We start from the raw sequence: 14,920 nt of genomic DNA on the forward strand, positions 1-14,920 counted from the left end.
AATAAATAATTAATAAATATCAAGAACATGAGATGAAGAGTCCTTGAAAGTGAGTCCATAGGTTGTGGGAACAGTTCATTGATGGGGTGAGTGAAATTCTGGTTCAAGACCTTGATGGTTGAGGGTAATAACTGTTCTGAACCAGGTGGTGTGGATCCTGAGGCTGTTGTACCTGATGACAGCAGTGAGAAAAGAGGATGTTCCTGGATGTTGGAGTCCTTGATGGATGCTGCTTTCCTGCAATAGCATCCATGTAGATGTCCTCAAAGATGGGACAGGCTTTACCTGTGATGTGCTGGTCCGTATCCACTATTTTAGGCTTTTCTGTGAAAGGGAATTGATGTTTCCATAACAGGCCATGATACAACCTGCCAATATACTCTCCATTGCAGATCTGTAGAAGTTTGTCAAGATTTTAGATGAATGTCTAATCTTAAACTTCCAAGAAAGTAGAGACGCTGTCATGCTTTGCTTGTAATGGCACTTGCATACTGGACCCAGGACAGATCTTCTGAAATGATAACATAGGGAAATTTTAAATTGCTGACCCTTTCCACCTCTGATCCTCAGATGAGAGTTTGCTTATGGACCTCTGGCTTCCTCCTCCTGAAGTCAATAATCAGCTCCTTGGTCTTGCTGACATTGAGTGAGAGGTGGTTGTGGCATCACTCAGCCAGATTTTCAATCTCCCTCCTATGTTGATTTGTCACCACCTTTAATTCTGCCAATAACAAATCGCGTTATCAGTAACTTGAAAATGACTTTGGAGCTATGCTTAGCCTCTCAGTCATAAATATAAAGCAAGTAGAGTTAGGAGCCAAGAACACTTCCTTGTGATGTATCTGTGCTGATGGTGATTATGGAGAAGATGCTTTTTAAAGTCTTATTTATTGAGACACTGAAATAAGTCTTTTCTACCCTTCACGCTATGCTGCTCAGCAACCCCCAATTTAATCATAGCCTGACCACAGAACAATTTAAAATGACCAATTAACCTACGAACTGGAATATGTTTGGTCTCTGGAATGAAACCCACGGGAAGAACATACCAATTCCTTGCAGCAGCAGGAGTTGAACCCAGGTAACCTGTACTGTAAAGCATTGTGCTAACCGTTGCGTGATGCCAATCTGAACTGACTGGGGTCTGCAAGTGAGGAAATATTGCACAAGGAGGTATTGAGGCCTAGGCCTTGAAGCTTGCTTAGTTTTGAGGGGATGGTGGTACTTAATGCTGAGTTGTAGTAATTGAGGAACTTCCTGAAGTATGCATCTTCACTGTCCAGATGTTCCAGGGTTGACTGAAGAGCCAATGAAGTGAGATCTGCTGTTGAATTTTTGTGGGAGTAGGCAAACTGGAGAGATTGTAGGATCAGAAGACCTAATATACACAAATATTTGAAGAACATAGAATAATATTTTAAATTATTTTAAAATACATTCACCTTTCTTGCTTTAATAATGGACAAAACCAAAGAGTTAACTTTATTTATATCACTGGAGTAGGCACAGTTGCAGTCTCTTGTTCAGATCTGGCCAGCACACTTTAAATAGGTGTCACATGGTGGTGCTTTAACTCTAGTACCCAGGTTTTGATATTTTGAAGTTACATGTGTTGGTTGTCTGGGATTATTACTGATACCCTAATTTCTTCCCGCTTGTCTAAAACTTCTGTTCTCTATTGCCTATTTATTATTATTTCATTTTTTCATTTCATGTTCTGTTTGTATTTGCACAGGTTTTTTTTTAACTTTGATTGTTGTCTGCCCTATTGGGTGTGTTCTTTCATTGATTCTATTATTTCTTTACTGTGTTTGCCTGCAAGACAATCATCTCACGTTTGTATATGGTGACATGCATGTACTTTGATAATTTACTTTGAAGTGTATGCAAAAGAATTAAAAAGGAAAGTTGGATATGTGAAAGAGACTTAAGTTGTGGGTCTCTAGAAATATAATGTAATATTTGGACAGGTAAGCTGGTATGATCATAATGTCTGCTGCCTGTGCTGTAATAAGTACGTCATTTAGGGTCTTGAAATTGGTTTATTGAAGTAGGGGCAGAGGTGATGACTTTCAGTTGTATGGAGTGAAGAGAATAAATAGAGTGAATAAACTGTTAAACTCTTTTTAGTGATAGTACTGATAAGAGGAGGCAGATTAATGACTGGCAAAGAACCTAAAGTGACATGATAAAGTTATTTTTTTACATTTATAATTGAAAGTAAACTGCCTGAAAGGATGGCAAGACACTTGTAATAGTGAAAATGAAATTGTTTAATAAGCTAGAGGAAAGCCATACAGAAAAGGTCTTGATCATGGGATTAATTTGATACTTGTAATACTGTCAACAAAAACATAGTGAGCTAAAAATGGTTGCTCTGTTTTGTGCTTTTCTATGAAGACTTGCATTACAAATTTGAAAATTGCTGTTTTGTTAAAATAACTTGTAGATTGTTTTGGTGCTGTGTGCTTAACCATCTGGGTGTTTTTCAGAAATTCGCTTGGGTATTTTTAAACTGGGCTCATCTGAGGCTGCTAGTGAAAAAGATTGTTTCTTGTTAATAAAACACTTATTTGAATCAAGGTGGTCTTCAAGTAATTTAGCATTTTGAATTTTATTTTATAGGAAACATCAGCCAATTTGGCAACCTACCCAAACAGATAAATAACCAGATAATCTGAAGTGTTAGCTGAGGGAGTATATTGGTCAGGAGAATATCCTGATCTTCAAAGTGCTATTGGGTCCCAAGTGAGGTCAGCTGAATGAATCATCAGGGTCCCTCTTCCCGCCATTACAGACATTTACACCATATGCTGCATCCGCAAAGCTGACAGCATTGTGAAGGACCCCATGCACCCCTCATACAAACTCTTCTCCCTCCTGCTATCTGGCAAAAGGTACCAAAGCATTCAGGCTGTCAGGACCAGACTGTGTAACAGTTTCTTCCCTCAAGCCATGAGACTCCTCAATTCCCAGAGTCGAGACGCAGACACACACACACACACACACACACACACACACACACACACACACACACACACACACACACACACACACACCCCTCCCTTTGCAATTTTTGCTCATTTTTTTCTCGATTCCTGCTAAAACATTGTTTACATTTATATCATTTATTATTATGTTGAAATTTGTCCTTTACTGTGCCTATTGTCTTTATTAATTATTGTAATGTCTTGCACTGTTTTGTGCACTTATGTAGTCCCATGTAGGCCTGAAGTCTAATGTAGTTTTGTGTTGTTTCACGTAGTCTGGTGTAGTTTTGTGTTGTTTCATGTAGCACCATGGTCCTGGAGGATCGTTGTTTTGCTTTTACTGTGTACTGTACCAGCAATTATGGTTGAAATGACAATAAAAGCGACTTGACTTGAAGTATTTGAGGACTTTAGAACCTCCAAAAGATGACCCATCAATGCATTAGTGAGTGGAAAATGTATGCACTGATATGGTAGTGAAGCCAGTGGCTGAGGTTCAATTTACTGTTGTCAGTAAGGAGTTTGTAAGTTCTCCCTGTCACCATGCAGATTTCTTCTGAGGCTCTGGTGTCACCTACGGGTTTGTAGGTTGATTTGCCACATGGCTATAATTGAGTGGCATGGGCTTGTTGAGCCAAATGGCCTGTTACTGCACCATATCACTAAATAATACGTACTTTTAAGACTGCAGCTCATCTTGTACAGATTCATTCTCAACAGGTAAGGGATAAAGGAAATGTATTCCAACAACTTTTATCCATCAATTCTAGTATAATGTAGTAAGCTCCATTGCTATAAAAGGTTTTTGACTATATTGTTGTGGTTTGAAATTATTTTGCCTGTGAATGTTTCTGAGGTGCATATAAAACGGAATTGAATTTGTGTATTTAGTTCACATGTTTATATAGAAACATAGAAACATAGAAAATAGGTGCAGGAGTAGGCCATTCAGCCCTTCGAGCCTGCACCACCATTTATTATGATCATGGCTGATCATCCAACACAGAACCCTGCCCCAGCCTTCCCTCCATACTCCCTGATCCCCGTAGCCACAAGGGCCATATCTAACTCCCTCTTAAATATAGCCAATGAACTGGCTTCAACTGTTTACTGTGGCAAAGAATTCCACAGATTCACCACTCTCTGTGTGAAGAAGTTTTTCCTAATCTCGGTCCTAAAAGGCTTCCCCTTTATCCTCAAACTGTAACCCCTCCTTCTGGACTTCCCCAACATCGGGAACAATCTTCCTGCATCTAGCCTGTCCAATCCCTTTAGGATTTTATACGTTTCAATCAGATCCCCCCTCAATCTTCTAAATTCCAACGAGTACAAGCCCAGTTCATCCAGTCTTTCTTCATATGAAAGTCCTGCCATCCCAGGAATCAATCTGGTGAACCTTCTTTGTACTCCCTCTATGGCAAGGATGTCTTTCCTCAGATTAGGGGACCAAAACTGCACACAATACTCCAGGTGCGGTCTCACCAAGGCCTTGTACAACTGCAGTAGTACCTCCCTGCTCCTGTACTCGAATCCTCTTGCTATAAATGCCAGCATACCATTCGCCTTTTTCACCGCCTGCTGTACCTGCATGCCCACTTTCAATGACTGGTGTATAATGACACCCAGGTCTCGTTGCACCTCCCCTTTTCCTAATCGGCCACCATTCAGATAATAATCTGTTTTCCTATTTTTGCCACCAAAGTGGATAACTTCACATTTATCCACACTAAATTGCATCTGCCATGAATTTGCCCACTCACCCAACCTATCCAAGTCACTCTGCATCCTCTTAGCATCCTCCTCACAGCTAACACTGCCACCCATCTTCGTGTCATCCGCAAACTTGGAGATGCTGCATTTAATACCCTCATCCAAGTCATTAATATATATTGTAAACAACTGGGGTCCCAGCACTGAGCCTTGCGGTACCCCACTAGTCACCGCGTGCCATTCTGAAAAGGTCCCGTTTATTCCCACTCTTTGCTTCCTGTCTGCTAACCAATTCTCCATCCACATCAATACCTTACCCCCAAATACCGTGTGCTTTAAGTTTGCACACTAATCTCCTGTGTGGGACCTTGTCAAAAGCCTTTTGAAAATCCAAATATACCACATCCACTGGTTCTCCCTATCCACTCTACTAGTTACATCCTCAAAAAATTCAGAGATTCGTCAGACATGATTTTCCTTTCACAATCCATGCTGACTTTGTCCGATGATTTCACCGCTTTCCAAATGTGCTGTTATCACATCTTTGATAACGGACTCCAGCAGTTTCCCCACCACTGACATTAGGCTAACCGGTCTATAATTCCCCGGTTTCTCCCTCCCTCCTTTTTTAAAAAGTGGGGTTACATTAGCCACCCTCCAATCCTCAGGAGCTAGTCCAGGATCTAACGAGTTTTGAAAAATTATCACTAATGCATCCACTATTTCTTGGGCTACTTCCTTAAGCACTCTAGGATGCAGATCATCTGGCCCTGGGGATTTATCTGCCTTCAATCCCTTCAATTTACCTAACACCACTTCCCTACTAACATGTATTTCGCTCAGTTCTTCCATCTCACTGGACCCTCTGTCCCCTATTTCTGGAAGATTATTTATGTCCTCCTTAGTGAAGACAGAACCAAAGTAATTATTCAATTGGTCTGCCTTGCTCCCCATAATCAATTCACCTGTTTCTGTCTGTAGGGGACCTACATTTGTCTTTACCAGTCTTTTCCTTTTTACATATCTATAAAAGCTTTTACAGTCAGTTTTTATGTTCCCTGCCAGTTTTCTCTCATAATCTTTTTTTCCCTTCCTAATTAAGCCCTTTGTCCTCCTCTGCTGAACTCTGAATTTCTCCCAGTCCTGAGGTGAGCCACTTTTTCTGGCTAATTTGTATGCTTCTTCTTTGGAATTGATACTATCCCTAATTTCTCGTCAGCCACGGGTGCACTACCTTCCTTGATTTATTCTTTTGCCAAACTGGGATGAACAATTGTTGTAGTTCATCCATACAACCTTTAAATGCTTGCCATTGCATATCCACCGTCAATCCTTTAAGTGTCATTTGCCAGTCTATCTTAGCTAATTCACGTCTCATACCTTCAAAGTTACCCCTCTTTAAGTTCAGAACCTTTGTTTCTGAATTAACTATGTCACTCTCCATCTTAATGAAGAATTCCACCATATAATGGTCACTCTTACCCAAGGGGCCTCTCACGACAAGATTGCTAATTAACCCTTCCTCATTGCTCAAAACCCAGTCCAGAATAGCCTGCTCTCTAGTCGGTTCCTCGACATGTTGGTTCAAAAAACCATCCCGCATACGTTCCAAGAAATCCTCTTCCTCAGCACCTTTACCAATTTGGTTCACCCAATCTACATGTAGATTGAAGTCACCCATTATAACTGCTGTTCCTTTCTTGCACACATTTCTAATTTCCTGTTTAATACCATCTCCGACCTCACTGCTACTCTTTATATGCTTTTTATATTTCGAGTTTGAGATTAATGACACAGATTGATAGAGTTGCAATATGGTAAATATTGGAAAACAAGACCAAGGTAAGTATTCTTTTTAGGTTCTCTTGGAAGCAATCTTTTCCTCTAATTTGAATTTGCTTCCTCACTAACAATTAGAGCTTGTGTCCTGACCGTTTTCAGTATCTATTAAATGTGCAAATCTGGTACTTTGAAACTTTAGCTGTATCAATTGATTAGACCGAAATGAGAATTGTTGATGAACCATAAGCTTAAGTGGTGTGCAAGAAGTAATCAATATTTAGCTAGGGATGCCTTGTAGCAAATGGCTTAAAATATAAATTGTTAACTTTGCTTCAATAGCAACTCGGATTCAGTTCTGTAGAAAGAAGGTCAGATTATATATTAGCTCAAGAATCAAATGCTTTTGTAGCAGAGCTGTCAAAAAACCTTGATGTTACATTTTATATTAACTTAAGTTCTGAAACTGAAGATTTAGTTCTAAATAAATTCTGATCCAGTTTTGAGTTTTCAATTCCTTGTCTAAGAAACCAGCGAAATAGTGCGTTCCAAAATGAGTTGGGTTCAAGCACTGCAAATGGTTACCTTCACGCACTTGCAAAAGCACAGGATAATGTCAGAAACGTTTGGTCTCAGTTTATCAGAAGGCTATTTTAAAGTAATTGGAATAATTTGTCATCTTTTGGAATATCGATTTTGAGAAGCAAGCATCAGGAGATGTGTATGTCTGGAGGTATGAGAATATGTAATAGTGAATTGGCAGTGTTGTAGTTCCTTAGAAAATCCATTAGCCCAAAATCTTGTACTATCTATCCAGATGATGACTATCCATGCAGTTCAAGAAAAGTTACAAAAGGCATTAGAACTCCATGGAGAACTATTTTTTACCAAAAAACATTTTGGTGGACTTAATTTTCTCTGTAGCAGTTTCTCATAAAGGATGACTTTATGAAATGTAGAAGGTACCCATACACATTAATTTGGGAGTATTGCTTTTCCACTTAAAAAAAAAACTCCTGCATAAGTTCCCTGTCATCATTGGACAACTATCATTGCAGAACTGCTATTGTCTTGACTGAAGGAGTTCTTGGACCCAATAGCAAAAAATGGCGATCAAGATTGTTGCATAAACATGGCATATACACTCAATGGGACAGAGTGGAACCCAGTGCAGTCTTCTGCTGCTGTAGCCCATCCAATTTAAGCTTTGACATGCTGTGCATTCCGAGATGCTCTTCTGCCCACCACTATTGTAGGATGTAGTATTTGAGTTACTATTGGCATCCTGTCAGCTTGAACCGATCTAGCTATTCTCCTCTGATCTCTCTCATTAACAAGGCACTTGCATCCATAGAACTGCTGCTCACTAGATGTGCTTTTTGCATCATTCTCTGTAAACTTCAGATACTATTTGTGAAAATCCTCGATCAACTGTTTTTGAGATACTCAAACCACCCTATCTGGCACCAAAAATCATTCTACAGTCAGTCACTTAGGTTGCATTTTTTCCCCGTTCTGATGTTTGTTCTGAACAACAACGGAACCTCCTTAGCCATGTCTGTTTTTGTGCATTGAGTTGCTGCCTCATGATTGGCTGATTAGATATTTGCATTCTCATTTCCTCTCTCCACTTGAAGTGAATTGGCTGTTATTGGCTTGACCCCCCCCTTGGAATGGCACCTTGTCATTTCAGCCTGTTCAGGAATGTCCCAAAAGCACAAGTAATAATACCCTTTAAAGATTCACAACCAATCCCCATCTTTGACAATTAGCATATTTGTCATCTTTACACTGCATGGCTTTGAGTACCTGGAAGACATAAGCACCCAACCATTCCTCTGCTTCCCACTCCCACCCTTTTTGAAAAAAGGGTAGGAGTGGGAAGCAGAATTTAGGTCTCCACATCACTCGTAATATCAAAGTAAGAGTAAATCAAATATCCTTAATATGATATTGAACCATACAATATTTGCGTCTGGAACATAAAGACAATGATTTTTAAACTGGAAGGTGCTCACCTGCAATGCAGTGTAGTCTTTCTGCAGCTAGGTGGTAGACTGGTAGACCATTTCCTGCGTGTGATGTAAGAAGACTCTCAATCAGCTAGGAGGCTGATCGCTGCCTGCAGTGTATTCTGGCAAAGGCAGCTGAAATTTTTTGTCGATGGCTTTACAGAAAATCTCTGATTTGACTTCAGGGCTGCCATTGCCAATGGGTAACAGAGCTTCAAACAGGTATTGTGGATCTTTTGTTATGTTTCAAAAATGCTTTTGATGGCAAGCTTTTCCTTGGCTTGTGCAGCTAGTTTTCAAATAATAGTATTAAATATGACAGAATACTTGTGTGTGTAATTATGCTTTTGTTTTACATGGTAAACAGATTGATTTTTATGAAAAATGACCACTGTCAGGTTGTAAAAGTATTTACAGGTGTATCTTGTTATAATAGTCTTTTTGGCTTTTATTTTTGCCATGGCTAGTGAATTGATATTCAAATCATGTACATTGCAGAGAAAGCAGTGTTTTGACGAAGTACTTGCATTTCCATGTAAGCACTGACCTTAGTAACCAGAATTTCTCATCCTTTACCCATTTTAAAGAAAAGCTGTGAGCTTTCTTTTATTGCATTTGTCCTCTAGAATGCAGTCTTGACAAGGAAATGCTCCATTTTTACGAGTCAGTTATACAACATTCGCTTATTTGCTCCAGTTTACTGGCTATTGTTTGGCTGATTCAGTATATGTGTGTGTGTATGTGTATATATGTATGTATATATGTATGTATGTACAAACGTTTGTATATATGTAACCTGTTTTGTGGACTTGTCATTGGTTTCATGCACTGATGTGGGAGGGAAGTAGGGGTGTGGTGGGGCTTGCATAGCGGTATGTGAAAGCTTCATTGCTGTTAGGAAATTTATAAATCAGATTGATTTGTCTCCATTTAGCCTGATAAAAGTTGGAACAGTCAACCTTGAACTAAAATATAAAATGTCTGTTATGGCCTAGGTATAAAACTTCCGTCACTGTGTAAGGAGGTGGGTGGGGGTATGCTGATGTTTGCTTCAGAATATTGTGGTCTGGCTAATTTGGAATCTGAGTTCAAGTACATCATTTGTTTAACTATAATTAGGACAGTGAACATTAAATTATTTGATGTAGTAAGACCATAAGACATAGGAGCTGAATTAGGCCATATGGCCCATCGAGTCTGCTCTGCCATTCAATCTTTGATGATCCTTTTCTTCCCTATCCTCAGCCCCACTCCCTGGCACTTGTCCCATAACCTTTGATCCTGTGGCCAATACAGAACCTATCAATCTCTCTCTTAAATACACCCAAAGACCTGGCCTCCACATAGGAGGCTTCAAATATAATTTGCAGTGTAGAAGTTTTAACTTGAAATGTTGTAGTCTGAAATTGGATGAATACATTTACAAGAGTACCTATTTAAAATTGAAAGTCTATAGTTTTAAAATAGGTGGGCACACTGGGAGCAATACTCACAAAAAGAGAATTGATCCTTTGAGCAACAGCTGCTGAATCATAGTGTCTTAAATCTGCAAACATCACGACCTCCAGCTTCTCTGCAGCAGTAGTATCGTTCCATATCCAGAAAAATATGCGTCAAATAGAAATAAAGATCTTTGCAGCAGATACCCACTCCATGCTAATATTGAAAGATTGTATTGGATTTTATTTAACTGCACAAGTGCTGTGAGAGAAAATGGCAGGTGAGACTTGTTGGTCTCTATATGGGGATTAAGGAAGCAAAGCAGATTGCTGTGGGGAGGAGGGAAGTTTGATATAATGACCCTAAGCCACCACCGTCATCAGTCTGACAGATCGAATGTATCTGAGGCAGTAGCTAATAGTCCATTCAAATCTTAATGTGCGCAGTTACTGTTTTGTAATAATTGCTTTATAATTCCCAATCTTCATGATGACTTATGAATATGAAATAAAGATCAAATTTTTAAGATATGACTAAAGGTCTACATGGTGGGGAACTTGTTTTTTTCAAAAAAAAAATGTCCATAACAGAATTGATTTGATAGTGGCTCCTTCACTCCTGAAACATGATTTGACAATATCAGTTTTAAAATGGACAACTTGGCCTAATCTTTGACATGCACTATTTTTCTTGTGTTTGAAAGTCATTCAAAAGGACCAATGTAGTCTTCGTATAGAATCCCTTGTAAAATAATTTTGCAGTGTGGCATGGAGTAAACTAGTCATGCAATTTTATCTAGTATTCAAGTAGATTGAGTGGTCTAAGCATGCTTGCCAGATAGTTTTGCCAGGATTCCTTTTCATGATCATTGTCTTCTGATCCTTGGAAAGTAATTACTTTGTTTTACTTTGAACGGAGTATTAGTTGGTGTTTGGATTTGCATGTGATGAACCTGACCGAATCCTGCAAACTACTTTGATTTGGTATAATTAAACAAAAATTATGGCTGCAGATGTCTGGACATTCTGCTGTTTTTTTTACTATTTTCATTTTCAATTTAATTTTCTCTGGAATCCAAATTAGATAAGCAGAAAAAAAATTTGGAGGATTGAAGCTAATATCTTGTATAAATTTAGTTCCCAGGCAAACATTTCCATCTCATGAAATTTCTGATACTGAGCCAGACTATTCAAAATCTTGATTTCATTGGCACAGCTAAGTTTGACATGTCCTCTGTAACTATGACATCCCATCTCCATCTGTTACATCATTGGCTTTTTCCCTAGCTCAATTCATCAATGCTTGTTATCTTGTGACATGTTTGTTCCATTTTTCTGGCTAAAGCCCCATTTTCTCCACTGGAAACCTTCACTTTTGTAAGTATTTTACCTTTGTTAGAGTCCTGTCTACTGCAAGCCTGTTCCTTATGACAAATAGTCTCTGGCTGTGCCTCTGTTAACTTGAAGGAATCCTTTAGTGGCACACAGTTTTTTAGTCAAATGTCATAATGAGTTTCTTTTTCTTAAAGTGCTAATTTTTCCATATTAGAGGTAACGCAAAATTGCAGGTGTTCTATAGGATCCGTGAAGTTCAGATTACAAAGGGGCTGGCATCTTTCAGTCTGTGGACCGTGGTTAGTTGTCAGTAGACACTGGTAGCAGTCTTATGATAGAATTTTCAAAGATTGCTTTTCACAAAAAGGGACAATATTATTCTGGATATTAATGTTCCAATTAATAAACTGTGAACAGATGTGGAATTTTTAAGCTGTGCATTTGAAATGGTTTTAATTATGGATGATTGTATTCCCTTGTGTATTGTTACCATTGCACCATAAACTGCAAGTGTTCAGGTTTGAGATCTTGAATTGCTTGAGAGAGTCAGCTTTAAGATGCAATGCAACTGATTTCCTTTGGCTGATTTCATCTCTTATTACATTTTTCCATTACCAGAAATTTCATAATTACAACTTTCAGTAGAAAAGGCAAACTTGCTAGCTTTAATTTCTAAGCAAATCTATAAATTTCAAATACTTAGGATTGAAGTACTGAGCACTCTGGAACTAGAGTTTACTGTCACGTTGTGGCATATCATGTCATACAGAAATGAGGAAAACAAGTGGTCTCGGTTTATCTATTCTTTAAACATTTTGTCAGATTTTAATTCAATGGATTAGTTCATGTGATTCTTTTCCTTTCATAAGTCCATGTTAATTCTGCTCAGTTCTATCATTATTTTCTAAGTGCCCTGCTGCCTCTTCCTTAATAGATTTATACCAAGACCCTTATAACTTTGTTCAATTTCTGTCACTTTATTCTCTGGTATAATTTCTCCTGTTATTTAAGTAAAAATAATCTAAAATTGTTATATAATTTCCATGTCGTTTCAACAACGAATTCAAATGGTGCTTTTTTTTTTGTGATAAAGTAACAGTTTGCTAAACACAATTTTGCATCAAGTTCTGAGATGTATGACTAAGTATGGCCTAAGAAGTAGGGTTTGAATAGCTTCAAAAGATGCTGATCAGTCAGAGGTTTGGGGCATGGTTATTTAATTTTATATAAAACGGTTTGTGGAAAGTTAGAACAATAGGATATGAAAACTGGGTAGAGTAGAAACATCTTTAGTTAACATTCATTTGTTTTACACTAGTCTATTTCTTTGAAAGAAATGGACACATTATTTGAAAAATAAATATACTTGATGCAGATTTAGCTCAGTTCTAAATGATTGTAGCATTAGTTTATCAAGTGCTTGTAGTTTACTCTAGAGTTGCTGTATACATGGAAATGCAACTTGTTTAAAATGTATTCTTCCTTTACTTTAATTGTCTTGGAAAATAAACCAAGTTCACTATAAAATGAAAATGCGCCCTTCTGTTTGTTTGGGTGCATTCAAATGAGGGTGCCTAGTTTGTGAGCACATGTATTTGAACGTAAAACTTGTGATTGATTTGACACAAGTTCTCCTGTGTTTGATGCCATTGCTTCACTACCACAATTCTCATATAGCAGAGAATTTAGTAATAGGTTGGATTTTGTTTGCTTGAAAAGCACATGTTGACTTTATCAATGGTCAACATTTGTACAATTCTTAAGGCTAATCAGGCCAGCGGCATTATTCATTACTCAGAAGTCTGTGGCTGTACTTGTACATGAACTGCATCTGTGTTCTGTTGTATTCTTGTAGGTTGTGATGTTAGCATTTCAAATAGAACATGGAACATCACAGCACTCGGCCCACGATATTGTGCTGAGCTAATTAAGCTCATAATTAAACACGTAACTAAAGTAAACCCTTCTGCCTACACAATACCACATTAATGTCTCTATCTGAGTAAGAGCCTTGTAAATGTCTCTGTCACATTTTCTGCACCCACCACTCTGATTATATTTAAAAAAAAATGTTCTGAGCATACCCAGCCCCTCACCTTTGATCCTGGGAAAAAGATGCTGACTGCATATCCTATCTATGCCTCTCATAATCTTAAATCTTTTATCAGCTCTTTCCTCAGCTACTCCAGAGAAACAGCCCTCATTTACTCAACTTCTCCTTAAATTGTTAATTGTAAAGCTGTGGAATGTGCCCTGGACAGATGATATTTAGTGATGTTGATAACTATTAACTGGAACATAACAGAGCTACAGGTGAAACTGCTGCATTCACAGAATTCTGTTACCCAAATCCTTTTAATATTTAAACTTTAAAGTTAACACCTCGAACTGTGAAACTCCCTCAGGAGTCTAATGAGTTTTCTTTTGGCATGGCTCTTGTACCTGCCGCTTCTGATGCAAAGCCACATTGGTTATTTAACAAAATAAACTGACAAGAACAGAATGATTGTAATCAACATAAAAGTGCCGGTGAACGCAGCAGGCCAGGAGCATCTATAGGAAGTGGTATAGTCGACGTTTCGGGCCGAGACCTTTCGTCAGGACTAACTGAAAGAAGAGCTAGTAAGAGATTTGAAGGTGGGAGGGGGAGATCCGAAATGATAGGAGAAGACAGGAGGGGGAGGGATGGAGCTAAGAGCTGGAAAGTTGATTGGCAAAAGGGGATATGAGAGAATCATGGGATGGGAGGCCTAGGGAGAAAGAAAGAGAGAGGGGGGAAGCCCAGAGGATGGGCAAAGAGTATAGTGAGAGGGACAGAGGGAGAAAAAGAGAGAGAAAAAAAATTAATAATAAATAACGGATGGAGTACGAAGGGGAGGTGGGGCATTAACGGAAGTTAGAGAAGTCAATGTTCATGCCATCAGGTTGGAGGCTACCCAGACCTTATATTCCATCACACTGCACTTAGGCTTTGTCCACAGTAGGCTGGTTAATTTTGAAAACGCCGGTTTAGAGTAAAAACTACAGGTGTCCACACCAAGCATTTTTCAAAATATCTCCGTCCACATTAGAACGGATATTTGGGCGAATCTCCTCCTACTGGGCATGTGCAGGACACAGAAAACAAGCGAAGAGGAAATGGTATACTTAGTGCGTGTTTGTCCAGTTACAGACTAGAAAATCTTAAAAGAAATTGCTGTTGGCTCTGGCGCAAGAGGACTTAACTTAAAACAACAAATTCTGGAGCATATGGAGGCAACCGACAAGGAGTTCACGGACAGTATGACCCGGCTGACGATGAACATTGAAAAACTGACTGACTCTGTTTCATTAATAAAGCACCTTGTTAAACGTATACAACATGTCTGCATCAGTGTTACCTTGTATTTCCAGACAACGTTACATTAGGCTGTTACACATCTATTGTCAGAGAAGTACTTGTATAAATAAGTAAACCACCTTCATACAAGCAAGGACAGAAAACAGGGCTAAGTGAGTATACTTGTTTATTCAGTAAGCTATTGGTCAAAGTATTTGAGTACATTTCTAACTCTTCTGGCTTCGGTCTCATTGCCGTCTGTTCTGAAATTGTTAGGTTGCGTGGGTTGTTACGTTCAAGAAAACAATGAAATGCCACACTGCCACCATCTGTCCC

General features: G+C 38.7%; 1 protein-coding gene across 1 annotated transcript in view; it reads left to right on the forward strand.

The window, feature by feature from the left end:
• The window catches only part of LOC140209969 (SRSF protein kinase 1-like), an 80,510-nt gene that overhangs the window by 34,705 nt on the left and 30,885 nt on the right, over window positions 1–14,920 (forward strand). The window lies entirely within an intron of this gene.

The sequence above is a fragment of the Mobula birostris genome, chromosome 14 (assembly GCF_030028105.1).
Source record: "Mobula birostris isolate sMobBir1 chromosome 14, sMobBir1.hap1, whole genome shotgun sequence".
Classification (NCBI taxonomy): domain Eukaryota; kingdom Metazoa; phylum Chordata; class Chondrichthyes; order Myliobatiformes; family Myliobatidae; genus Mobula; species Mobula birostris.